Source organism: Mus musculus, chromosome 18 (genome assembly GCF_000001635.26).
Source record: "Mus musculus strain C57BL/6J chromosome 18, GRCm38.p6 C57BL/6J".
In the NCBI taxonomy this organism is placed as follows: domain Eukaryota; kingdom Metazoa; phylum Chordata; class Mammalia; order Rodentia; family Muridae; genus Mus; species Mus musculus.
The window spans coordinates 75,935,932-75,963,458 of NC_000084.6; the positions used below are offsets into that span (position 1 = coordinate 75,935,932).

At 46.4% G+C, this 27,527-nt stretch overlaps 1 protein-coding gene and 1 long non-coding RNA gene across 2 annotated transcripts in view; one reads left to right on the top strand and one right to left on the bottom strand.

Moving 5' to 3' along the window:
* Positions 1-27,527, top strand: part of Zbtb7c (zinc finger and BTB domain containing 7C) — a 328,387-nt gene that overhangs the window by 115,754 nt on the left and 185,106 nt on the right. The gene's annotated exons all lie outside the window — the stretch shown is intronic.
* On the bottom strand, positions 21,497-25,010 carry Gm52362. Its single transcript, XR_003952670.1, has 3 exons — positions 24,538-25,010; positions 22,233-22,386; positions 21,497-21,603 (listed from the first exon to the last, which is right to left on the bottom strand). It is a non-coding gene; the product is annotated as a predicted gene, 52362 (long non-coding RNA).

The following is a 27,527-nucleotide window of genomic DNA, read 5'->3' on the forward strand; positions in this document are numbered from 1 at the left end:
AGAAGCTATGCCTGCCATTCTTTGTCCTTTCCTGCTTTGCCCATGCTCTATCAACGCTTTAAAAATAATACCAGCATCTTCCAATGTGTAGGCGACAAAGGAGAGAAAAACAAGAAATGAGACCTTTGGGGTCAGCGAGAAAGAGGCAGGGAAGAGGTTTCTGAGTGTAGGAGCCTGGGGACTTGACAGTGACAGGTGCATGTGCGTGTGCGTGTGTGTGTGTGTGTGTGTGTGTGTGTGTGCGTGTGCGTGTGCGTGAATGAAGGGGTGGCAGATGACGATTCAAGGTTTCACGATTGAGGAGCATTGCCTGTGGCCAGTGCTTCTCTATGGAACAACAGGGAGACAGATGCCCAGGCAAGTGTTTCTTGGCCCCCTCCTCCTGCGAGCTTATAGTGGGGGAGCCCACATTTGGGATGCCTGTTTCTAACTCTGCTGCTGCAGCTGTATTATTCAGTGAAGAGAGGAAACAGCAGGGGTGAACCCAGGAGTTCCAGAACCCTTGGCTAGAGAATCTGACTGAAATCTTGGCAGCTAATACCTCAGTTGGCATGGAGCTAGGATGGCTTCCTCAGCCCTTTCCTGCTCTAGGAGACAGCTTGGATAAAGTGTTTTCAGGGATAGAGGTGGCAAAGCACTTATCTCAGGGACAAACTGGCCTGCAAAGACCAGCCTTGGCTACCCAAAAGCAGGGGATAGACAGATCAGCAAGCATGTGCCCTGGTTTGTGTGTGTGTGTGTGTGTGTGTGTCTGTGTTTGTATGTCCTGTTCACTTGGAGGTAGAGGGCAGTTGCAGCCAGTCCTCTCAGTGGGTGCAAAGCCTGGCAGGTCCTCTGATAAGGCCTTGCTCAGGCTTCACTCCAGGAACGCCACCGACAGCTGGGACCTGTGTTCCTCAGCACCCACACCAGAGGAGCTGGCCTGGGGCATCTGTCAAGGGATCTCTGTGGAGGCCCACACTGTAATGTGAGCCAAGAGAAAGCCACCTGGGAATGGGCTTTGGAGTGGGGGTGGACACAGAATTAATTTAATTAAGTCCTGCTTTAGGGACCAGGCTAAATTTAGCAGTTGCTTTGGCTGCTAGCTTCACTTTTTCCCTGTAACTCCCTCCAGTCTGCCCGCTGAGCTTCTGCAGGTGATTAATTCCTATTCCAGGCCAGGCCTGCAGTGCACACACACCTACTGACTGCCCGGTTCCCCCTGTAGTTGTTCTGCTGTTGTTCCCCCACCACACACACACACACACACACACACACACACACTCCCCATCTCCTGGGACAGTGCACTCTGAAGCAGGAATGACTGCTGCCTTCTCCAGAGAGATAAACACCACAGCTGCCTAATGACTCCTGCAGAGGCACAGAAGACCCACCCCTGGGCCCAGCATCTTGCTAAGGAATCATGGTCGCCATGGGCTCAGATCCCAAGCTGCCTTCTTTCAATTGTTCTCAGAGGAGTCTTAAAGACAGGCTGAAAGCCCCACTGTGTTCTGGACCACAGCAGCTGGTACTCATGGTGTCGGCCGTGCTTAGAGCAAGAGATGGAAGAGCGGACTCTGCCACACTTCATGGTCAAGGCTGCACCCTGCCCCTTAGACCTTCACACTTGGCTTTTTCAGATTTCAGACCGATTTTTCCTTTTTCTACTGTGACTGTCCCCTATTTGCAGATGTAAACAAGATAAAGCTTGTTAGAATGCATTGAAACAGTGTAAGAGAAGTCAGAGACTGGGTGGGAGATGAGCAAGACATAAACCCCAAGTGGGGATTTAGGGTGACTGCATCTTGGCATTCCCCCAAACTCATATGTTGAAGTGGGAACTTCCAATGCCACGGTAATTGGAAGTGGGGCTCCGAGAAGTGATTACACCTTGTTTAATCTGAAGATGGGGCCACCAGTTGGGATGGATGCTTCCAGAGGAAAAGGAACCTGCACAGACAGACAGACAGACAGACAGATACATGCGCATGTGCATGCATGTGTGTACACACAGATAGATACACACAGAGAGAGACAGAGACAGACATATACAAATACACAAACACAGATATACATGCATACATGTAGATAGACACACAGACAGATGTACACAGACAGACAGACACACACACATCTGGGTTCAGATCCCACTGTCATATGAGGACATAACTAGTAGCTGATGGGGTAAGCACCTTAGCCTTGACTTCCCAGTTTCAGAGCTGAGGAAGTGGTGGCACACACCTTTAATCCCAGCACTTGGGAGGCAGAGGCAGGCAGATTTCTGAGTTCAAGGCCAGCCTGGTCTACAGAGTGAGTTCCAGGACAGCCAGGGCTATACAGAGAAACCTTGTCTCGAAAAAACAAAAAAACAAAAAAAAAGAAAAGAAAAAAAAGTTCCTATTTAAGCTACCCAGTGGACGGCATCACAAAACCCAAATGATGGGGTCATGCGTTGGAGCATCCCTGCGACAGGTGTGGGCTCCAGAGGGCTGGTCATCACTGAACTAACAGAAGCTATGAGATGCTGAGCAGGATGGAGGGCCTACCACCCAGGACACGATCACAGAGACAGGACCGGGGCTGAGTCAGCACAGCACCTGCCATCCAGGAGTTAGTAGAGATGTCCACAGGAGCAGAGGGGAGTAGGGCTTTCTTCCAGAGCCCAGATGTTCAGGGAGGATAGAGAGTTTTCTCTTCCACATTACCACTTCCACTGGCCAATTCTGGTGTTATCTGGGGCCTTCTGGAAGGCAGGTACCTAAATTCAGACTCTTTGTCTTCCAGGGCCTGGTACCTTGAGGGTCCTGGAGACTGTAGGCTGTGGCAGCTTTAGAGGCAGGCAGGGTCAGTCTCAAATCTCTTTCCATCCTTATTAGTAGAATGTCCTGGGGTAAGCAGCTTAACTTCTTGGATCTCAGTTTTTCCCACTATAGAATCGGACAATAGTGCCTTCTTCCTGTTTGCAATTATGTATGTGTGCAGTAGTCAAGTTATTATAAATGCTCACAGAAGGTAGCAGGTTTTTAAACTTTTTTAAATGTCTTTATTTCTTGTCTGTCTACCTATTTACCGTGCATGTGTGCTTGTGTGTGTGTATGTGTGTGTGAATATGCATGCATGTGCCCACAGAGGTCAGAGTCATTAGATCCCACGGACCTGGAGTCACAGACAGTTATGAGCCTGATGTGGGTTCTGGAAACTGAACTCAGGTCCTATGTAAGAGGAATACTCGCTCCTAGCCACCCAGCCATCTCTTCAAGCCCTCTAATTTTTAACTTTATTTATTATTGTGTATGTGTGCATGTGTGTATGTGTGTGTGTGTGTGTGTGCATGAGTGTATGCACACATGTGTGCAGTGTACATTTGGAGGACATAGGACAACTTCTGGGAGTCGGTTCTCTCCTTCCACAGGGGTTCTGGGGCCCAAACTCATGTTGTCAGGTTTGTGTGGCCTGTTCTTTCGCTCAGTGAGATGACTTGACAACCCAGATGGTTGTAATTTTGAAGAGGCCGCGTCCTCCGTTAGAGTTCTTGGTAACAGAGGTCTTCACCCTATGCAGATGAGTGAGCCCTGCCTGCCTGCAGGCTCTGGAAACCTTGATCAGGTTCCCCTAGCTGCTCCTCCTTGCCGCACCCCTCCCTCACGCCATCCTCCTAAGTCCCGGGCACGGGAGGATGACTGGTGATTATAATGGTTGTGGTTATGTAATTGTTCCATATTTTGATTACTTATAGGTCTGTGAATATAAATTACTTCAAAAGCACCTTTCAGATCTACATTGCCACACAAGCATTACTGTGGTTACACAGTAAGTGGGCCAGATACTGCCTGCCCAGGGGATGAGAAGGACTTGAGACCATGAGTCCGAGTCCTTTGAAAGTGTTTTCATTTGGGTCTTACTGTGCTGGGCCACCTTGCCACCACTGAACATCTTGGACTTAAATCTCCCAGATAAAAAAGCATTTTGAGTACTTAGCTTTTCTCATAGGCTCACTGAGCCCAGGCCAGATGGGTATGGCAGTATTCATTGTTTCACCCCAGAGGCATAACTCCTTCCCTCAGAAGCCACACTGCCCTCCCTCAGGCTAGGGGACAGCTTGCCATCAAGCTGAGAAAATCTGGAAGGATCTATTGCTGTCAACAATTGCCTAACGCATGGTCCAGATCCAAGGCTGTAGAAGCCAGTTTGTCAGCGAGGTCTTCTCAGCTAAGCCCTACCTGTACCGACCCAGACAGTTCTCAGAGGGAGCACATTCCACCAGAGACTGCCGTGTGTTCAGCCAAGAAGAAATCTGAGGTGACAGAGCTAGAGTTGGCCCAGGTGGCACTAGGCACCCACCTCTTTTGACTTTCAAGCTGGGGATGACTTGAGAACCCCCTCCCGAGACAGTCCAGAGATCATTCCTTCTACAAACCCTGTGAAGAGATGAGCTCTTGATGTATGGCTTAGCAAGAAAGTGTCTCCTCCAACTGTTGCCTCTCCACATCATACCTACAGAGAGGAGGAGGGTGCTCCGGTTTTGCCCATCCGTCTTGTCTGTGGTCACATGTAATATGAGGGGGAGAATCTGGCCAGAAGCCCCCTTGAGGTGAAGACTTGAGTTACTAATGAAAGAACATGGGCTCGTTCCCAAAATAACCAGGCTGTGCTGCAGCAAGGCATACCTTAGAGCCATATCGCCTCTCCCCTGCAAACCACCATGGCTCACCAACCCGCAACAGGAGCCTGTCAACCCTTTCAAACGTGGGTGTTTCCAAAGGAGAGACTCTGTCATGGTGTGGAGCCTTAAAAAAGCAAGATGGAACTGATTTCTTGAGTCTCACTGCAGACTTTGGACCATAGACCTAGTCACTCTCCTGCTAAATCTATAACATGGTTGGGGCTAAGATGGTGTCCTACTTGAGCCTAACTTAGGCACCCCCCTCTTCCCTTTTGTAAAATGGTCTCTAGTTGTCACCCATTGAGCATGTACTGTGTGCTTATTACCATGTAACACACACACACACACACACACACACACACACACACACACACACATACACACACTACACACACACTTCTTTATTGATACTAAGTCTTACTGTGTAACCAAGCTGGCCATAAACTCACAATCTTCCTACCTCAGTCTCCTAAGTGATGGGCTTGCTAAGTGAATGATCCTTTGAAGGCATATAACCACCCTATAAGAAAAATTGTAGTCTAAATATTGTAACCATTTTAATAAGTAAGAGAACAGCCTTTAGTAAGCATAGGTGAGTGACCAAAGCTTTTACTACACCCAGATCCATCCACACTGGCCCCTAGCCATCTGCTCCATGTCATTGAATTAATGGATAGATGGCGTTGTGCTGTGTGGGCATCCACCCTGTTACCCCATTGTCCTAGGGTTTCTATTGCTGTGAAGAGATACCATGACCATGACAACTCTTATAAAGGAAAACATGTCATTGGGGCTGGGTCACAGTTCAGAAGTTTAGTCCATTTTCATCATGGTGGCAAGTGTAGCAGCATGAAGACAGCCATGATGCTGGAGAATGAGCCAAGACTTCTACCTCATGATTCGAAGGCAGCAGGAAGAAAGAGAGAGCCATCAGATCTGGCTTAAGCATTTGAAACCCCAAAGCATAGCCCCAATGACCCACTTCCTCCAACAAGGCCACACCTATTCCAACAAGGACACATGTCGTATTCTTTTCCATTAGCACCACTCCCCATAAGCCCATGGGGGCCATTTTCATTCAGACCACCACATTCCCCTCACTGGCCCCCATAGGTGTGTAAACATATCATAATGTAAACTTCAAAAGTCCTCAGAGTCTCTAACAGTCCCAACATGGTTTAAAAGTCCAAAGTTCAAAGTCTCTTTTGAGATTCATGGCAATCTCTTCACTATAACCCCCTATAAAATCAAAATTAAAAGGCAGAGCACATACTCCCAACATACAATGGCACAGGACATACATGACCATTCCTATCTTAGTAGAGGAAGGAAAGGGAGCATAGCGTGGAAATGCTGGACCAGAGCAAGATGGGAAACCAGCAGGGCAAACTCCGAACTTTCCCTCTCCGCATCTGATGTAAAGTGCTCTTTAGACAGCCAACTCCTTTCAGCTTTGTTGGCTGTGACACACGTTTCCCTCTTGGGCTGGTTCTACTCCCTCTTGGCAGTTTTCCTTAGCAAGCATCTCCTGAATCTGGTGACGCCAACCTCTCAGGGGTCTCCAAGGCAAGTCAGGCTTCATCTTTACAGCTTCAGGCAGTGGCCTCTCTAGACCCTGGTACCAACTTACTTTCAAATAGCATCACTCCCTATGAGCCCATGGGGCTTATTTTCACTCAAACCCCCACACCCAGCTTCAGTGTTGACAACGACAGCTGGTATGCATCCTGCAAGGACATTTCCTATGTCCAGATACATGCAGCTCCCAAAGGCATGTGTTCCGTGCCAAGGCTTCCACATTAGTGAGGATTTTTAAAATTTACGTTTTCGAAGGAAATAGTTTTGCATTCACTTATTTAGCATCTGTGTATGTATGCACGCACAGGGGCGTGTGGTCATGCCACGGTCAGTACACGTGTGAAGGTCAGAAGACAGTTTGAAGGAGTCATTCTCTCCTTTTACCACATTGGTCCTGGGTGTCAAAGTCAAGTCATCAGGCTCTGTGGCCAGCGCTTTTACACACTTAACCATTTCAGCGGCCTGAACCTTTGCTTCTCATTGCCATTCTAGCCCCCGAACTCATGAGCATGTGTGGTACTTACTACGTATTTATTATTATTATTATTATTATTATTATTATTATTATCATTATTATTATTGGTTTTTCAAGACAGGGTTTCTCTGTATAGTCCTGGCTGTCCTGGAACTCACTTTGTAGACCAGGTTGGCCTCGAACTCAGAAATCCACCTGCCTCTGCCTCCCGAGTGCTGGGATTAAAGGCGTGCGCCATTTTAGGAAATATACATAGACATAGCCACACAGCTCTGTTTTGTGGACTTAAAAAAAATCACACCACATTGATCTTGTATCAGGTGCTTATTTTTCTTTGCTTAACTGACTGTGCTTCCATGTTAGGGCATATAAATCTGCCTCATTCTTTCCCCCTGCTGCATAATATTCTATAGTTCATTCAATATCTTTCTCCTGGTTGGACATGGAGATTGTGTTTAATTCTTTTGTCATTTCCATCCTGAGATTAATATCCTTGTGCTAATTTGCTAGGGTACAAATCTGAACAATTAGAAGAAAGAGTATGTCTAGGTGAGACTTTGGCAGGTCATAGAGAACACAGCTTTATTATCGTTATCATTATCATTATTATTTTACACTGCCCAATTACTGTTCAGAATCTGTTAAATCCAGTTACATCTTGAAGGAACGAGCGAGCTCACTTAACCTGCCAATGCCTGGCGCCATCTGGTCATCAAGGGAGTGGTGTTGCTGTCTGTGTACCCTTGTGTTTCTCTGATTGCTCAGGGAAGTTCAGCCAACAACTTCCAGTTTCCAATTTCAGTGAATATGTATTCTTCTAATATTAGATGATGTCTCCTTTTAAAGTGTAGAGCTTTCTTGGGTATATGGAAATGCAGTTCATACCTTTGTATATCCACCTCTGTCTTAGTTTGTTAAGGTCACAATAACTAAATACTATAAACAGGGCACTGATGAACAATAGAAACTTCTTTCTCATAATTTCAGGTCTGAGAAGTCGATGATCAAAGAGCTGGCTAGGTCAGTGTCCAGTGAGCACTTTATGGCTCACATCCTCTTTTCTAAGTGGTGTCCTCATGAGGCAGAAGGGCCATTGAACTTCCTTGGCTTCCTTCAGGAAGACACTAATTCCTCAGGAGGGTTCCTTCTTTATGGCATGATTGTCCATCCCCCACCCCCAGAAGCATCATGTTAGAGTTAGGATCTCAAAATTTGAGGAAGACACACACATCAATTCAGTACACTCTTGTAACCTCCACCCTTTCTCTTCTTATACATTCTAACACACTGCCCTGTGTTCTTTGAGATGGCATAATTGGGCTGGGGAGGTTGTTCAGTGGTATAGTGCTTGTTATGCAAGCATAAGGACCAGAGTTCAAATCCCTAGAGCCCTTGTACATGCCAGGTAGGTGTGGCAGCTCACTTGTAACTCCCGCTTGGGAGTCTAGCCACATCATTAACTCTGGGTGTGACCGAGAGACCCTGCCTCAGTGAATGAGGTAGAAGAACCACTGAAGATGCTTCGTGACATGATCTTCAGGTTTCCACAGGTATGTGCACACACGTGCACATACACTCTCACAGGCTAGCATGCACACATACGTACAACACATATGTACACACATATGTACAACATACCTACACACACTCATTCATGCACACATACGTGATGTGAACAAAAGAGGATCATAGTCAAATAAAGAAACCACCTCCCCACGGACTGGCCCTCATGGTACCAGGGCGTGCTATGCAAGCTACCAAAGAAGAAAAGCAAACAACTCTCACACCCAGCTGTAAAGCCCATGAACTCCAAAAATGCCCAGCCCAGCAAGATATCCCCAGTGCTGCATTAGTGGTACTTTAATCTTGGGGATAGCCAACAACTGTCTAATTGGACGTAAGCCCTTCCCATTAGGAGGGAATTCATTCCTGGTACTGTAAACTTAGCCAACTACCCATAGAAGGCGAGGCCACAGATCCTAGAGAACCTACTCCCACCACTTTCCCCAGTCAGTATCATGTCTAACTGCATCCCAGATACTACATCCGCAGATGCCTGCAGCTCCTGCTCCTCAGCAAAGAGCAGCTTTTTGACCCAGACAGAAGCCACTACAGAGACATACAACTCCTCAAAATGCAGAGACTAATTGTCTGTGGGGTACTCTGCAACATTGTTACATCTCCAACAACCCTACATTTAAGGCCCAGGGAACAGTGCAGACAAGTGAGCAGAAAGAGCCAGAATGCCTACTGCTAGAGAGTGTCTTCTAGACATGACAGAGATGCTACACTCATAACATCTCAACAATATGGTTCCTTAAATGAGGCCTGTATAATGCCATAATTGACCTGCCCACGTGGATGGGGCAAATCTCACAGGGCCCTCCACCTAGATCAAGTCTATTAGGATTGATCTGCTTGATCTACTATTAGTAGCTGCTGAGAGAGATATAACTAGTCTGCTTCTGGGATGAGTCCCTCATATGAATATAGGGTACATATATACCCTACATATATATATTTATAGCCTACATATGGATGTATGCATAACAATAACCTTAAAGAAGAATCACGAATTTGAGGAATGGGGGTGACATGGGAAGAACTGGAAGGGGAGAGGCAAAATGATATAAATGTAGGACTCGTATATGAAATGTATAGGAATTCATAAAGCTGAAGCCTAAGCTATTATACAGATACCCAAACAGATTTTTTACCAAAATATGTAAAAACTCTCCATAAATCTCTCATATTAAAAAAAATCTTTGAGGAAAGATCCAGTACGTGCCATTGGTAAGAGACACATAGAATTCAATGAATAAGATAGGGAAGCTTGGAGTGGCGAGAGGCTCTGCAGTGCAGACACGGGGACAGAGCTGGTGCTGCAGGCTGTGTATTGAGAGTCCAAGAAGAGGGTGGTGACGTGAAGCTCAAGAAGAAGGAAGGCCTTCTCGGAAGGAGCACAAAATACTCACAGAAGCAAATAAGGAGATAAAGTGTAGAGAAGAGACTGAAGGAAAGGCCATCCAGAGACTGCCCCACCTGGGGATTCATGCCATATATAGTTACCAAACCCAGACACTATTGTGGATGCCAAGCAGTGCATGCTGAAAGGAGCCTGGTATGGCTTTCTCCTGAGAGGCCCTGCCAGAGCCTTACAAATACAGAGACGGATGCTCGCAGCCAACCATTGAACTGAACACAGGGTCCCCAATAGAGGAGTTAGAGAAAGGACCAAAGGAGTTGAAGGGGTTTGCAACCCCATAGGAAGAACAACAATATCAACCAACCAGATCCCCAGAACTCCCAGGGACTAAGCCATCAACAAAGGAGTACACATGGCTCCAGCTGCATATGTAGCAGGCGATAGTCTTGCCATGCATCAGTGGAAGGAGACTTGATGAAATCAATTGGTCCTCTGAAGGTTTAATAGATGCCCCAGTGTAGGGGAACTGAGGGCAGGGAGGTGGGAGTGGGTGGAGGAACACCCTCATAGAAGCAGGGGGAGGGAGGATAGATAGGATAGGGGTTTCTCGGGGGACCGGGAAAGGGGATAACATTTGAAATGTAAATAAAGAAAATATCCAATAAAGAAGAAGAGGAGGAGGAGGAGAAGGAGGGTGAGAGGCTAAGGAGGAGCGCTTGCCAGGACAACCATAGTCAGGCCACAACCATAGTCAGGCCTTGGCATAGAGGAGAAACCGAAAGAATTAAGGGAGAAAAACGACAAGTTTACAATTACTTCAGGAGGTTTGAAAGCATGTCTAACGGAAATTCACCAAGAGATACAATTGCTAGGGCTGAGAAAACCTCAGCATGCGTGTGTGCACACATCTGTTCGAGACCTTGCACCGTGCAGCGAACACTGAGCCTTCTTCTCGGGCCAGAGAGCGCGTCGGCTCCCCTTTTGTTTACAGCATAAAGAAATCACAATCCTGATACATCTGTGTGGTTGTGGTGGTGCCCTCAATGAGGTTTCCTTGGTGACTGACGCGTCCGGGCACGGGGTCCTGGAGAACTTGAACACTCACTTTACACATGTGGGAGCTGATGGGAGGGGCTCACACACCACACCCCTCATTTTTTTTTAAAAAGCCCTTAGTAGAGCTGATCCAAATGTGTGTGTTTTGTAGTCAGTTTGGTTGCTTTTCTCCTTGGGTTAGCTGTGAATCACTCATACCCAACCAGATAAGACCCCAGAACAGGCCTTCAGCCATGCTCCCTCCATCCCCCCATACCTAACAGGGCGAGCTTCCAACGTGGAGTGAGTGCCGGATTGATTTATTCATCTGTGCTTGGGTGTTTACATCTGTTTCCTAATGACTTTTCTAGTGGTATAAGTAATACATGGAAACTGTATGGAATGGGGGGGGGGGAGAAAGATAAAATTAAAATCTCCCTTAGTATTCTCATTGAAATATTTTATTAAAATATATTTAGTGCTACACAATAAGAATACCTGTGTTCAGTATTTAACCTATTTCCAAATTGTCCCTATAATAAATAATTCTGTTACAAACACCACTGTAGCCTCGTTATTTCTTGAAGACAAATGCTTAGAGCTGGGATTACTGGGTCAAAGGCCATAAGGGTTTTAAAGGTTTGGATAAATATTGCCAGCATCTCTTCTACATAAACCCTTACTAATTTGCATTCCCCAATGCAAAAGAGCATTAATTTCTGTACACCCTCATCAATATTTGTCTTTCCCTTTTCCTGCCTCTTAGGTCAACTCTTTATTGAGGTATTATATACCCAGTAAAGTGAAGCTCTACTGAGTGAATGACTATGAATTTCACACAGCGAAAGTCATTGACTCAGCTTCTACAGAGCAGGTTGTCAGCAACACAAAACTGACCCTGATGACCCTGGTTATTACATTGTCCATGCTAGCAACAGCCCCAGCTCAGCCCCTGCCTAGTCTTGCTTATATTTGAACTCCATACAGACTTTGGAAAACCATGCAGCATTGATCTGTGGTGTCTGCCTTACTCACTGAACACTGTGTCTGGGTGTTCAGCAATATCAGTGTGTGGCTGTGATTTGTGTGTCCTCATTCCTGTTCTGTGTTTTGCTGCACTGTGATTTCGCCCACACTCTGCAGGTGGCACTTGGATCACTTTTTGGGTTGTAAACACTACATTTGGCAGTGCCGTGAGTGTTCTTGAAGATGTGTCGTAACAAGTGGTGGTAAGCATTGCTTTATGTGCCCAGAAACTGCGGAGCCAGAACACTGAGCATTTATCCTAAATGCTGCCTCAGAAAAATGACCCTAATGTCGAAGAACAAGGGCTAACCGAGCTTCAGACTGTCTAGGCAGAGCGCCTTGGGGCTGTTTCCTAAATTTTACATACCTTGTTGGGGACTCTTCGACCCCATAAATATAACCACATAAATATAAAGACCCTTGTGGTTAGGTTTGCATATAGATACGGGAATTTTAACAATTACACTCAAGTGTTTTCAGAATTGGAGGTGGGTTGGCCACATGGTTGTGTAAGTTAAGAGTTAACGGGGCTGGATTGTGTCCTTTGTAGGGACGTTGTGAAATCTAAGTGAATCTCCTTGGGCATGGACAGATTGTGAGAAGCCAGAGCAAACAAACACTACCGTGTTATAGAGGTGGCAAGTTGACACCAAGGGCTTTTGAGTAGGTGTGCATCTTCATGGAGTAGCGCCCCAGACACACCTGAGGATGTGTGTATGAGATGTAGCAGTGTACACAGAAAGGCACTAGCTAGCCCAGGGAGGGAGCTAAGAGTATTCCCAGTGACAGGCAGGTCCCAGGATCCTTTGCACTCCTCAGATGACCCTCCAGGGTGCTTCCACTTTTTCTATTCTACACATGCCTCTCCTGCCCACCCACCACCCTTGAGAAGTGCTCCCCAGCTGTGCTCCTACACTACAGCACTTACCATAGCGTTTCCACTGTGAATGAGTTCTCTGGGGCAAGAACTGGGTAGGACCTGTTTACCAACATGTCTAGCATTAGCACATCACCTGGTAGTAAACACTGTGGGCCAATCAGCTTCTCCCAGCATCACACCAACGTCTCCTCTGCCAGTCCTCCAGACAGCCCCCATCTGTTTGCTCCTCAGTTATTGGGATTCCTCCATCCTTATTCATGGAGGCTTTTGAACCTAACAGATAGGTGAATGTTGGGGGTCCACGCCCAACGGAAATTTTCTGTGGGGTAAATGTGATCCTGACAAAATGATATGAGTGAAGGGGGTAGAGGGCCTGGAGTCCCCAGCCATTAGTCTGACAGCCTGTCACTTCACATTGGAGAGGGATCCACTGGGGTCTGTGAGGGCTGGGTATACAGAATTTCCTTCTAGGGCATTCCTCTGGAAGCCACTTGCTCAGAACAGTCCTTGTCTGTGATCTGAGGAGAGGAGTGGGTGGGTGTAGCCTCTGGTGCTGCCCCCTGGACTTGAGTGGGTGGAGGCTTAAGTCCTTCCTCCCTGCATCTGTACCGTGTGTGACAGCGTGTCCGGATCCTTGCTCCCCGCCTGGTATGTTTGAGAACTTTTTCCCACCTTTCAGTTGTTCCAAGCAAGATTCTGCAGCTGATGAATTTAAAACCACACAATATAGAATCAACCAAGAAATAAAATCAATAGCCCCAAGTCCCTGCAGTGTCTAAGGGAAACTGCCTGTGAGGAACTCGGCAGCAGAGAGCAGTCAGGTGGTTTTCAGATGTTCATTGCTATGTCCGAAACTTCCCCTGGTATCCTGCCTAAAGCAACTGTTTTCTATTGAATGGGCCAAGAATTCGGGCAGGAGGCTATGGAGACAAAACATGTCTCTAAGTGTGACCTTCAAGAGATGCTGTCTGTAAGGCATCCTTCCTCCTTCCTTAAGGAAACTTCCAAAGTCACTCTAGAGTAAACTCCAGCAAGGTCTCTTTCCCTCTTGCAGGGTGGCACAGCAACCAGAATTGTCCTCATGTATGCATGCAGAGAGCGCATACCTTGCACATTGTCAAACAGCCTATTAATGGTCCTAACCTTCCCTGGAATCGCTGTGAAAATTAAGTGACCAAAATTTAAGGCAAATGGCTATTTTTTTGCACTTTCCTTTGGAGCAGAAAGATCTTGTTGTAAACATAAGAACTCCCTTGCTACCTTGTTGGCCATTACACATCAAAATATGAGGGAGACAGTAAGGGCTACGCTGCCTTTCATGAGTCACAGGGCAAATTTACAGCAAGGGAATTCTCAGAGGTTTTGTTGTGTTTGTTTGTTTGTGGGTGTGGGGGTGTGTATGTTTTACCTGCACATATGGATGCGCACCACATGGTGTCTGTGGACACCAGAATAGGGTACAGGATTCCCTTGAACTTGGACTTACAGACAGTTGTGAACCACCATGTGTGTGTGTGTGGGGGGGGGGGGAGTGGGGGGTTGAACCAGGGTCCTTTGGAAGAGAAGCCAGTGCTCTTCACTGCTGAACCATCTCCCAGCCCCTACTTCAGGCTTTAAAGTCCAAGGCTGTCTCTGGGACCTGGATCTCACAGAGCTTACTGCTCCTTCAGACCTCTGCTCAGACCTCCTCCAGCTTCTCAAGTCTGGGACCTGGATCTCACAGAGCTTACTGCTCCTTCAGACCTCTGCTCAGACCTCCTCCAGCTCCCCAAGTCCCCTCTTTCTCCGCTGCTTCCTCCCTATCACAAATCCACTTCTAGGACCCTGTACTTAAGCGTTGCCCAAATCAAGTCTTTGAAACCCAGTTTCCATCCAGTGGGTGAAACAGATATGCTGTTTGTTGGGCTGGGCTCCCTTTGCCAGCACCATCGCATTCCTCGGCATGTGGGATTTTGGATGAAGGGGCATTTGGATTTCACTGAGGGTAAACACCAACGTCATTCGGTGCCGAGGGAAGCACCGTGAGGCTTGAGGCTGGCCTAGGTGTGTGCATCTCTGAGCTGCTCTGTGCTTTGATCTGCTTCTGGAAAGATGTGCTGAGTCGTTGTCACTACTGCAAGGAATCACACCAAGAACAAGAGGATGAATCTGTTTGGTGTGCGTTCTATCATTTTAAATAGACAAAGCCATATAAAGGGAGGGTGAGAGACCTCTGTGTGGCCATCTTGGCTCTGTCAGCGGGAGCCCTGGGGTCCTGGGCAAAGTTTCTAGCCTCCTTAAGCTTTACATTTTCCATCTTTTTCTTGAGGATTTGGACTCGCTCCGTGCTGTCAAACTCTGGTTCAGGTATTGTAAAAGACGATCTGTTTAGACATTGAGCTGGGCTATATCTTACCCACAAGGAGCTGTTATGAATATTCTCTGTGGTCATGGGGATTTCCCCAGCCCATGTATGTGTGGCTTAACAAATGACAGTTGTGTTGTCTAATAAAGACAAACAGCTTTTGCTTCAAGTTGGAGATGGCAAGGCCACCAGAGTGGAATGAAATTTCATGACCAGCAATCGTGCACATCTTGATTGTAACTGAGTCCCACGGAAAGGGGTAGTGGCTAGGATCTCGGTAGTGACAGGAACGGAGATGAGATGAATCGGTAGCACCAAGATAGATTTCAGAGGCAGGCTGTGCCATCCTGGTGATGAGTCGGGTGTTAACTGTAATGGGGATGAGTGGGAAGGAGGAGAATGCTCCTGGACTAACTCCTGTGTTAGGGGCACCATGAAGATTGCAAAGGAACATGCTTTGGAGAAACAAGCATCTCCACTTTGGCCAGTGTTGTCTTGGAGAGAAGCCACTGTTACCAGAGGGAGGGGACAGGTGATGTCTTCTATGAACCAACATCCTTTTACTATTAAATGAGGCCTCTTTGTGAAGACAGGATTCAGGTTCAAAATCCTGGGTTTCACACTCAAACTCTCTCTGCTTGGCTGTGGAGAAGCAGCCACTTCAATTGAGACCAAGAGCACTGTGGTTCTAAGAGCCAATCCAGAGCAGCAAAAAAGCTGGAGACTGGGAAGGCCTAAGAAATCGCGACCAAGTCAGCACCGTGTCTAATCAACCACAGGAGCTATACGAAGCTATTTGTTGAGATCTTGGCCTGTCAGTTCACATATGGGCCATGATGCTGATGGATGGGTGTGTCCTGAAAAATAGAAGATGCTGTGAAGTTTACAGAAATTGTCATTTTATGTTCGTCATAATATGAGTTTATAACAAGGTAGCAGTAAATGTGGACTGCTTCCATTTTTTTTTCTTTAACAGTTTTAGTATTCTACCTAAGCATAATATTACCTGCTTGGAATAAAAAAGAAAGCATAGAAAAGATGAAAATAAGGGGGGAATCCATGCCCATGTTCCACTACTCTAAGAAAATGATTCTTAATTTTTTGGTATATTTCCCGCAGGAACATATTAATGTGAACATAATCCACATACTATGATGAAGTGTAAGAAACCAGTCTTTACATTTTGGTAGCATTCTACTTGGGTCCTCTCCCTACTAAAAAGAAGGTATGATAGCTATTATCCTGTCCCTTCTGTCTGTCTGTCCCTTCCAATCTCTTCCTTTCTCTTAAAATATGAAGCCTACTGTGTAGTTTGTGGTATTTTCTTGTTGTCTTCATTGGGGTAAAAAAAACCCTACTCTGCATTTTGTGGTAAAGTCATCCAATAGCCGACCCTCTCTTTGCTGAGCACCACACACCGACTTCACGGCTACCTCTGGATTATTCTGGGACGGCTGCTTCTTTGGTTTAAACGCTTATTTCTATCCTGATATGTTATATTATGAAGTTTACTAACAAGTCTTGATATATGGTAGAATGAGTCTTTGGATACTGTGTTTCTTTCAAAATTGTCCCAACAATTCTTGGTTCCTTGAGTTTTATGCTCACTGATGCAACACCACAAATTTTTTTCCATAGAAATTTCTTAAGGTTGAGATGTGATTTACATAGCATACATTTCACTTTTTAATGTACAATCCAGTGGCTTTAAATAGTTCACGAAATTCTGCAACAACCACTACCAATTCCAGATCATTTCATCACCTCCCCGAAGAAACCCTATACCCTTTGAACAGTCCACCTCCTCCCTCCCTGCCAAAGGGCAAGCCCTCACCTCTCGTTTTCATTCTGTTCTCTAATTTCCATTCAGTGAAAGCAGACAAATACGTACTTGATGCAATGTAAGATATTCATTTCTAGATTATTTCACCTAGCATAAAATTTTCAAGAGTTGTCCATAGTGGATCATGAATTAACACTTCGCTCCATTTTATGCCTAAATCATTCTCCATTGTGGGAATATGGCACATTTTGCTTGCCCACGTGACAGTTAATGGACAATGGGGTTACTTCTACTTGGCAGTTAGGATGGAGCATGCTGCAGTGAACCTTGATGCACAAGCTTTTATGTGGACATGGTGTTTATGAGTATTAGGTATATTCATGAGAGTGAATTTTCCGGATCTTTTGGAGATTCTAAACTGCCCAGTTGTCTCCCAGAGGGGCTGTGGTGTTTTGTATTCTCTATTCTAGTAAGTGTGAGGTTGTACCTTCCATAGCGTTTCAATCTAATCTCATTGGTTTCTAAATAGGTCTGTGGAGATTAGAACCTCAGTATTGAGTCTTCTCGTCTGTAAGTCTGGATGTATCAATGTAGCTTTCCATTTGGTCCAGCTTTCTTATGGCCCTTTGGATCCTGGTATTGAGCTATTTCTCCTCCCTTCTCCTCCTCTGCCTCCTCCTCCTTCCTTCTTCTCCGTCTCCTCCTCTTTCTGGTTAGGTTTAAGTATGTATTAGCCAATAGTCTCCAGAACAACAGACTAGGATACACACAAGACACACACAGGACACACACACACACACACACACACACACAGAGAGAGAGAGAGAGAGAGAGAGAGAGAGAGAATAGAGATTAGCCACTCTGTAGTAAAGATTTTATGAAACCTATCTGTCTTAGTTAAGGTGCTCTGTGGCTATGATAAAACATTGACCAAAAATAAGTTAGGGGAAGAAAGAGTTTAATTCATCTTATAACTCCTGATCACAGTCCACCACTGGGGGAAACCAAAGCAGGAACTCAAGCAGAGAGCGTGGATGAGCATGGATGAACACTGCTTACTGGCTTGCTCCCCGTAGATTTGTTCAGCCTGCTTTCTTACACCACCCAGATACTGCCAATAGTGGGCTGGGTCTTCCCACATTCATATTAGTCAAGAAAATGCCCCACAGCCCTTCCAGCAGTTCCCCTGCTTTGAGAATGCCCAAGATACTTTACCCCAAACTCCATTACTGCGCAGCTTGGCAAGGTTTCTGATGTTGGACCCTTTCTCAGGGGGAACTTAAGCCTGTCTACCTGTTTACTGCCTCCCAGCCTGCTCCAGCACGGTCCTGATTATAACAGGGTCTGAATGTCTTCCAAATCCTTATTTCAAATCTAGACCCCAAAGGGATGGTATTAAGAAAAGGAACCTGACTTGATGAGAGGGCTCAATAGGAAAAGACACTTCCTTGCACATCTGGCAACTTGACATCCATCCTTAGGACCCACAGAAAGATGGAGGCAAAGAAGTGGATCCACAGAGTTGTTCTTTGACCTGCACATGTGCTACCCCACCACACATGCATATACACACAGAGATAATAAATTCCAAAAATGTTTTTAAAAACGTGGGACTTTGTGGAGATTATTAGATCATAAGGGCAGAGCCCTCATGAATGAAGTCAGCGCCTTGGTTATAAAATGATCCCATTGCTCTCCACATCTGCAGCAGAGAACAGTGAACAGAAATCTTCACCAGGCAGAGGATCTACTGTCCTTTGTTCTTGAACTCCCAGCCTCCAGAGCCACGAGCAATAAACATGTTTCTAAGGTGTTCTGTTAAAGCATACCAACTGATTAGGGCAATATGCACATGTATGTGGATAGACAACATAGAGATATTCATGTAAATATTAAATGTCATAAACTGACATTCTCAGAAGAAACGTACAAAACCCCCATATGGGGTGGTAAAGACTCTACTAGGCTGATTGGCTGGTTGGAATTTCTGTGATTGTAGATGGCTGTGTGTTGAAGACCTGGAGCCAAATGTCTTGGGCTTTCTAAGTAGCCGTTCACTACCCACCTCTGCATATGACATAATGTCCTCTGCATATGACATAACGTCCTCTGACATGTTGCCTGTTGACATGCATTGACAGATCACTAGCTTTCACCAACCCCCTAGCTACGCCCTCAGATCACACCTGAACCCTCAAGAGAGGTTTCCCACCGCGTTGTCACCAGCTTCTCTGTGCTCCCAGCAGCTTCCTGGGGCTCCCATCGGTGCTCCCAGCAGCTTCCCCGTGCTCCCACCAATGTCTTTGAAGAATGCCTTGGCATATGACTTTCTTCCACTTTGTCAAACTAACTTCAGAAAACGTATCCTATTGGAACGTGGCCTTTGTGGTAAGCTCTGAATCTAGGTTCCCAGGCCATGGTCACTCAGATTTGGCTCCAGGATAACCCATTTCTTATTCCCTTCGAGGTAAGGGTTGTGTTTCTGCATGGATCATGTCTGTGTCCATATTATTTACATCTATCATCTTCAGAAAGGCACTTCCTGCCACCACCTAACCCCAAGCAGCTGGCTCCCAGTCCTCTATGAGACTGGCTTTAGTCCAGTTTTAGCAGAGAATCTTGCTAAGCCAGAGCATCAAGAATCCCCCACCCTGGGTGTCTAGGCCAAGGTCTGCCCCTAAGCAAGAATCCCGTTCCACCGGGTTAGCAAAGTTCTTACCCTTGCTATCTGATTGCGTTCTTAGATATTTCTATCTATAGCAGTTCCCTCCTGCTGGGCCTCGCCTGTAAGCTTCCAGCTGTTTTTGTCCCATTTAGAACTGAGCTCAGGTGTACGAGGAATTCTCTCCACCTGTTGCATTAACTTGAGTAAAACCTGTCTTGTCATCACTTCTTTTATATACATTTATTTACCTATTATTTATTATTCAATTCATTTAGTGTGTGTGTGTGTGTGTGTGTGTGTGTGTGTGTGTGTGTGTGTGTACATATCACATCACATGAGTGGAAACCAGAGGACAAACTGGGGATTAAACTAAGGTCACTGGGCTTGGTGCCCGGAAGCACCGAGACATTCACTGGCCCTGTCTTGCCATTTTTAATGTGGTACCTATTTTTTTTTTCTTTGACAACCTTCTAGATCTGTGTCTACATACTGAGTGGGGTACTGAATGGGGGATACAGGTTTGGAGAATTTCTTGTAGGAGTATGAAACTTGTCCTGTTAGACTTTAAAATGGAGCCCTCAAGCAAACCCAGGGCATGGTAGCACTAAATATTTCACTTCAAACATGTTCTCACCTCCTTCTGGAGAAACCGTTTGTGAAATGCTGGGTCTGGTTGCCCGAGCTGCTGCTATGCCACCTTGCCTGGAGGCCTGTGGAGAGTGCTTGCATTTCGCACATGTGTGGCGCAGAAACAGGTAGAGGCTAGAAATCCAAGGACACATTGCCCCAGTCAGCTAGAGATGCTGTCAAGAAGGCCGCAAACTGGAAACTGTTGCTCATAGTTCTATAGACCAGGAGAACCAAGAGCAAGGGACCAATGAATTTGTTATCTCATGAACATCCTACTCGAGTTTATAGGAACCTGTCTTGTGGGGGCAAAGGAAGCTTCCAGGGTCTCTCTTATAAAGCCGCTAATGAGAGTCCTCCTGCTGGTCCTTGACTGCATTTCCTGTAGACAAAGGGTCTCACGTGGTGATGTTCCTGGGAATCTCTGCCAAATATCTCACTGCTGTCCTAGCAGTCAAAGGACTCAGTGTAAAATGTCATGCATGGAGTTGTTGGGTCTTTGTTGTCCTGAAATCTCAGCCCTCTCTCAGTCTTCACTGATGTCTATGGCCGGGACACTTAGTAATGGCAGGCCAGCTGTTTTATAAGTGCCCCCGGTTGAGGATGTATCTGATGCTGGCACGATTAGATTTAGGAGATGCTCTTAGACAGGCCATTTGCAGACAGGATGCTGTAGCCTTCCACTGCCAGCTACATTTTAAACACAAGGAAACTTCTTAGTGCACCTCACTGCGCTCACACCACCTCACCTGGGTCAGCAGGGGGCTCCAGGGTTTGGTGTTTTTCCAGATGGTCTCACTCTACTCTCCTGTGGGTCACCATCACCCTACTCCGTGCCAGAGAGGTTTGGTGGCTTGCAGACTTCAGCAACAACCAGGGGTAGACTTAAGGCTTGAATTGATGTGTTTAGTTCCTGGAGTATACTGACGATTGTCAGAAGGAAGAGGCGAAGCCAGTCTTTAATTAGAAGTCATCGCAATAGGAGATAGGACTGAGCTCAGCCTTAAGCGCCAAGACAAATCCGAATTTATAGCCAAGCATCAGGGTATGGATTGGGCGGTAAGTAGAAAGTCAATTAGTATGGGCGTGGTTCTTGCTAAACTACCTGAACAAGGTTCTTATAGAATACAGACTGGGGTGCTTAGTAATCAAAGATAAAGGCGTTCATGTTAAAAAACTAAGCTATTCTGTTGTAGGAAAGATGGGCATTATGGCGACCTGGTGGAGAAAATGGCCCAGGGCAGAGCTTGTTCAGAGCCTCCTTTCTCACTTACCCCAATGAACACTCTCACTGTGTTGTATATTTACATTGGCAGTACACATGTGGTGTCTTTGAGTTGTGTGGTGAGCAATATGCCCTTCGGACAGGTAGAAACTATGAGGTTCAGTGATTTTGAAAGGTGTGACCAGGACATCCACTATACTGACCATGGCACTCTGGGACCTGGCTGAGATCTCTTGATTTTTCCAGGCCAGAGGCTGTAACTCAGGTGGTCTTGGCAAGGAAGCTCCAGATGAATAGGCCAGGCAAGTTTTAGCCAAGTGGGACCAAGGTGCTGAGGACAGCGAGTTGGAGCAGCAAGAGACATGGATGAAAATGTAGGGTCTAGATCCCCATTGGCCTGAAGTTGAGTAAGAGATGAATGTCGGTGTGGTTTCTCTGAGACCAGCTACGCCTAGCTGTCCTTGAGGATGTCCTTCAAGAGCCCAATGTTAGCAAGACTCCTGTTGAGTAAGCGTCTCAGAACCCACACTCCTGATGTCCAATCACCCTTAAGGCCCACAGTCCTCACCCTATGGCCTGTGGGGTTGTGGGTGAGCAGAGGTATTGAGCAGCTGGGGCCTGATAGTGGATTATAGACAGCCTGCAGAGGAGACAGGCTGGAGCCTTTGGGACTGCCAGGTCTAGGTCGGGAGTTAGACACGGAGTTAAACGTTTACATTGGCAAGCGGCACCCTCACGTCTAAGCCTGCTGGGATCTAGATCCCAGATCCTTTGCACAGACTGAGGCACTCCCAAGGATACATTGAGCCTGGCTGAGCTGACACAATGTATCCTAAGCCCTGCTGAGCTAGCACAGGCTCTGAGGTTTGGGGGTGGTGTGGAGGATGGAGACATCTTCCTTTCCCTGCTGCTCTGCACCTCGCCACCCTGAGCTTGCCCCAAGTATACATTGCATGGCCTCCTCTCTCTCCCTCTCTGGCAGATATTCGGTGATGGGCTGTTGGCTCATTTATGACTCTTACTCACTTGATCAGCGTATTCCAGACAGCGAAGGACTGGGCTGCCTGTGTCTAACAGGAGTCCACAGGTTTCTCCACTGGCTCACTGCTTTTGAGTTACCACCTTCCAAGCCTGCTTGGTGAGGGAGCAGTTGCACTTCAGACCAGAATCCTGTAGAGCCCTGACAAGGAAGAGGGAAGCTGAGAAAATGTCAGGGGAAAATGAGGCCTTTAAAGGGGCAGCTGCTCTAGCTCTGGAAGGAAACATGAAGAAACAGCTACTGTGTGGTGGTGACCCCAAACTCAAGTCCACGTCTGGACTGTGACACCATGTGCCTCTCTCTCACAGCGCTCGTGCACTGTGCCTGAGAGTTGTTGTTGAGGTTTGCACCAGGCTGGGACAAAGCATGAAAAGTGAGTGTAGCTTTATTATCTTGACAACACTCCTTTAAAGGATCACTCTGTTATGGTTGCGTCTTTCCTACTCCCACATAGCTCAAGTGTCCTCTTTGGGGGATTCAGCCTGACTCATGCATGCAATGTTCGTGCAGTGACAGCAAGCAGTAGTTTGATGAACTTAGGTCAGAAATACCATTTTCTTTTTCTTTTCTTTTCTTTCTTTTTTTACTGCGGCCAACATAATCCAAAAGACCAAGAGTTCTGGCTCTGGTTCATCCTGTTCTTCCACCATCTAGAAAGGGTCAATGTGACGCTCAGACTACACAGTAGTGTGTGGCACCACCAGGAACACAGCACAGGACACCCCACCTTTACCCTTTCCCGCTGCTTCTTTGCTAGACGAGGGTCTCAGTCCTCTGTGAGCTGCCCAAGGGGATAAACTCCATGTCTGCTCATTTCTCCTCTGCAGACTCAGCCCCTCCTCCTGGTGGTGGCAGGGAGATAATGAATGGTGGAGATCCTCTTAGAGATTGCTGGCTGCCCTTTTGGTGCCCTCGCAGACACAAGCCTGTGGAGGAGTGTCAGCTACATGAAGAGGCACTTAGTCATAGCCCCATGTGTGCAGACCAGTTGGTGGGGGCTGGTCAGGTTGGGGGGGGGATAGTGATGCCAGGGAGCCTGTTGCCATAGTGACATGGTGGTAGCCCTCCTCAGTTTTCCTAATCCCAACTCTGCAGCCAGCCTTTCGAAGCCCTGCTTTCCAGCATGTGGGCAAGCTATATTCACCTCTGTGACCTAAGGACTGCATGTGACAGCTAGATCCCAGCCACTCAAAAGGCCCCAGGAGGGCTCTGGCTTCATGTTGGTGGAGGGGGTGAGCCTGGCTGGGTCTGTAAGAAAATGCTGTGACACACGGAGCTAGCTGTGCGAAGGGATACGCAATGGGTGTTCCTTTCTTTGTTTCTCTGATTTATCCTAGCTTTGCCTGTGAAGGTGATTTGATTCTGGTCATTTGAAAAAGCGACTCGCTATTCTTCACCCGGTGATTACAGCTCAGTTCTGACTGTGACCAATGCTGACCGGGCTGGCTAATGTTATATCGTATGAAGATTGGCTCATTAATTGACTATAGAGATGTCATCCACGCACGAAGGTATTAGCAACTATCGGCCTCAGCAGTGCTGACTCAGCAAGGCAGGGCTGCACATTTCTGTTTGTTCTTTTGGGGTAAAATTTCAGCAGTGGGATTATTAGGTTATAGGGCGCACGTGTCTATATGGGTCTTGATATGTTTGCTAAATATTTTCTCCATATATTGTACTAGATTTTAATGCCATTCACCATTTATAAGTGTTCCAATTTCTTCATAATCCTATTAGCATTTGAGTTATGAATTCCATTTTGGTGCTAATTTATAAGGATGAATTCAGTGTTATTGCTGTAGTTTGCATTTGGAGGCCTTGAGTCGGTTACTTTGCATATCTTTGATTACAAATCTGTTCTGTGTAATTTGTCGATTTGTGTACTCGCCTCCTCTCGCTGACTTTTTTTTTTATGATCCTCTTTATGGTCACTAAGGAGCCACAAGGCCATGAATCACCCCTCTCCCAGTGGTCCCGGTGCAGGCAGGCCACCTGTGTGGGCACACTGCTCACCCCCCAACCCCCAGGGCTCTCCTTCACACGGCAGTCAGGAAAGGAGATAGAGAGATTATTTTAAGGATGCTAGACAGTTCACCTTTGTGCAAGCACTCAGTCTCCTTTTAAAGACCTCCATTCTTCCACCAGACAACCTCCCAATCTACGTTTCTCTAGCCCTCATCTCTGTAGGTGCGTGACGAGGACAGTGATGACCATGGAGTGAGTAACGCTGCCCTTGGGCTGCTGTTCTTGTGAGAAGGGAATGTGGATATCTGACCGGTGGCATGGTCTTACCTGTGGCGGTGCCAGGAGAGAGGTGCTGCTGGCAAGGATGTTGGGCGCCCAGAAGGCAGGGGCTTCACTGCAGTCAAGGATGTGGAGGAGAACCCAAAGAATGGGCAAGATAAAAGCCAGTTGGAGAGACTAGCGGTGCCTGCTAAGTGGGGGAAGCATCCTCCGGGATCTTCTGGAGGCCATGAGTCACTGAATCAGCACACGGTTCCCACTGGAGCTGGAGCGATGCTAGGCTGCGGAGGAAGAGTGGCTCTCGCTGTCAGTAAGCTGAGCTATACAAGTGAAGTTGGATTCATGAGTGGCTTTCCAGAGATGGGAGCTGATACCCATAGCTACAAGGGAGATGGCTGGGTAAGGAGGAACCAGCAGGGACCACCAGAGGCTTTGAATTTCTGAGTCTGTGTCAGGGCGAGTTACGAACCAGTCTTTCATAGTAAAGTTCCTCTGTGATACAGGAATGGCTCAAAGGGAGGGTTCCAGCAGAACGGTCGAATGGGAGCAGGTCTCCGTGAGTCTAGAGTTTTCTAGCAGCCTGCTTCTTATCTTATTTTACAGCATGTTGTCCTAAGAGAACACTGCTTTCTTTGCAGTGGTCTATCCCATGGTTCTGGCAGAGCTGAGCCATCATTACGCACGGTGGCAGTAATGATCACTGTGATAATCACAATACTACATTTGTGCAGTCTCCTAACTTGGGCATAAGGAAGACTGCCAGTCTGGAGTGAGAGCCGACTCTGGCCTATCTACCCTATCATCACTTAATAACGATTATGGAGCCTCCCTGGGCACGAGACGCCCTGCCCAGCACTTGTGATATTAAATCTACCTAGAAGCAGGGCATAATAATGCTGACCCCGCAGGGATGTTCCAAGAATTAATTCCTGTGGACTCTTCATTCCCCTCTTCTCCGACACATTCAATCTTAGGAACCCAAGGGCTGGTGACGTTTATGCCATGAATTAAGACATTCTGCCATTGCCCCCGGAACTCTTCATTACAATCCCGAGTCGATCAATGGCAAAGAGGAATACTATTTATTAGTTAAGTGGATGCTATTGAATTCTTAATTTAAGTGGCTTTTAATTCAGTGTTTTACTCGCTGTCCTTCACGTTGCCCTTGCTCATACAAATGTGCCCATTAGAGCCTGGTGTAGGACCACGATCCTGCCTTCTAGCCTGAGTGTGTCTTCCTGGGGAACAGGTTTCCTTTGGGAGAAGGAGTCTCAGTGTGGGCTGAAGCCAGCCCACCAGGGTAGATCAGACCTGGCAGCTCCCTTCTGTTAGGAAGTGGTGAGCTACAACAGCTTTCCAGACTAGGTGTCACAGCCCAGGTAACATTTTTGAGTAGTTTACACTGTATTGGGATAACTTGCAGATTTCACTACCATTGTCCCACTTAGACATGAGGCACAGATACTCAAGTGGAATACACAGAATATCTATCTGGGTCCAAGGACAATTGACCGCTAGCTTGACCTTTCATTTGTAGGATATGCAAAGGTAACAAGGAACAGCCAGTTAGTTGCTCCCTGATGTCAAAACACACTGCTTTAAACAGCCTTATTCTGATGCGGGAGGAACGCAACACATTGTACATGGTTGAAACAGTCGGTCTGCTGACCTTGACGTACATGCACACTGTGATGTCATCACCATAATAAAAATGAGCATATCCTTCACCCTCAGTTTCCTCACGCTCCTCTTGTAATCCTAGCTTCCCATCCCCCACCATCCCCAGAGGGAAGGGGCTATTGTGTGACATCATCCCTTCATCACTACATGTTATGTTCCTCTAAATTTTATGCAAATAGGATCACACAGTATGTATTCCTTATGTGATTCTTTACATGTAGGGTAGCACTTCATTTCGAGAGTTTAAAAGAATATTATACACGCACACATCAACGTTCAGTGTGTGTGTGTGTGTGTGTGTGTGTGTGTGTGTGTGTGTGTGTGTGTGTAAGTCATTCCAGCACGACTTGTTAGGAAGGTTGTCCCATTTCCAACTGAGTTGTCTTTACACTTAAGAAAAAAATGGATTGTTAAGTTCTGAGTGGTATTATTTTTAGCTATTCTATCCTTTTGCATTGGTTATTTGTCTTCATATTGGTACTCACCTGTGTGGGCGTTGTAGCAATGATTGTCTGTCTGTATACTGGTAGTAACCCATGTGAGCGCTGTAGCTATGTGCACTCTGACATTAGCCAGCACAAGGTCTCCAAATGCTTTACTTGTCAAAGCTGGTTTGGCGTTATTCTGAGCCTTTTGCTTTTTCCATCTAAACCTTAGATTTACCAAAAGGAAGATGAAAAAAATCTTCCACTGCCTTCTGGGGATTTTGATTGGGGTTTCATTGAGTTTATAGATCCACTTGGGGAGAATTGGTAGTCATCTCCCATCCAGTGGGCACAATGTGTCTCTATCTGATTAGACCTTTCATTTTCATAAACACTGTTTCGTATTTCTCGAAACAGGTTTTGCACATGGTGCCACATTTATCACTGAGCCTTTTGCATGTTGGTGCTGTCCTGAGGGGATGGTACTATTTTTTAAATTTCCACTCCAGTAGCTTGTCTCCAGGACCTAAAATTACAGTTGAGGTTTGTATATTGATCGCATCCTGTAAAGCCGTCCCATCTCTCTTGTTTATCTTAGGAGCTTTTCCATGGATCCAATTGCATTTTCTAAATAGACAATGATGTCGGCTGCGAAGTAAGCATGCACCGTAATGTAAAGTAAGTGTGATATACTGTCCTCACCCCGTCTGGGGGGTCGTCATGGTTTTTTTTACTATACTTCCTGAAATGTTCAAAACAATATTGAATAAAAGCATTCATCACGGATACCCTTGACTCTGCAAGTTATAAGAAAAGCACTCAGTTGCTTTGCCATTCAGTATGCCAGGTCAGAAGGTAGAGATTCTTAGCTAGTAAGTGCAGGCGTGTTTGCTTGTAGATGCTCTGGAGTAAGTCACAGAAGCTCTGCTCTAG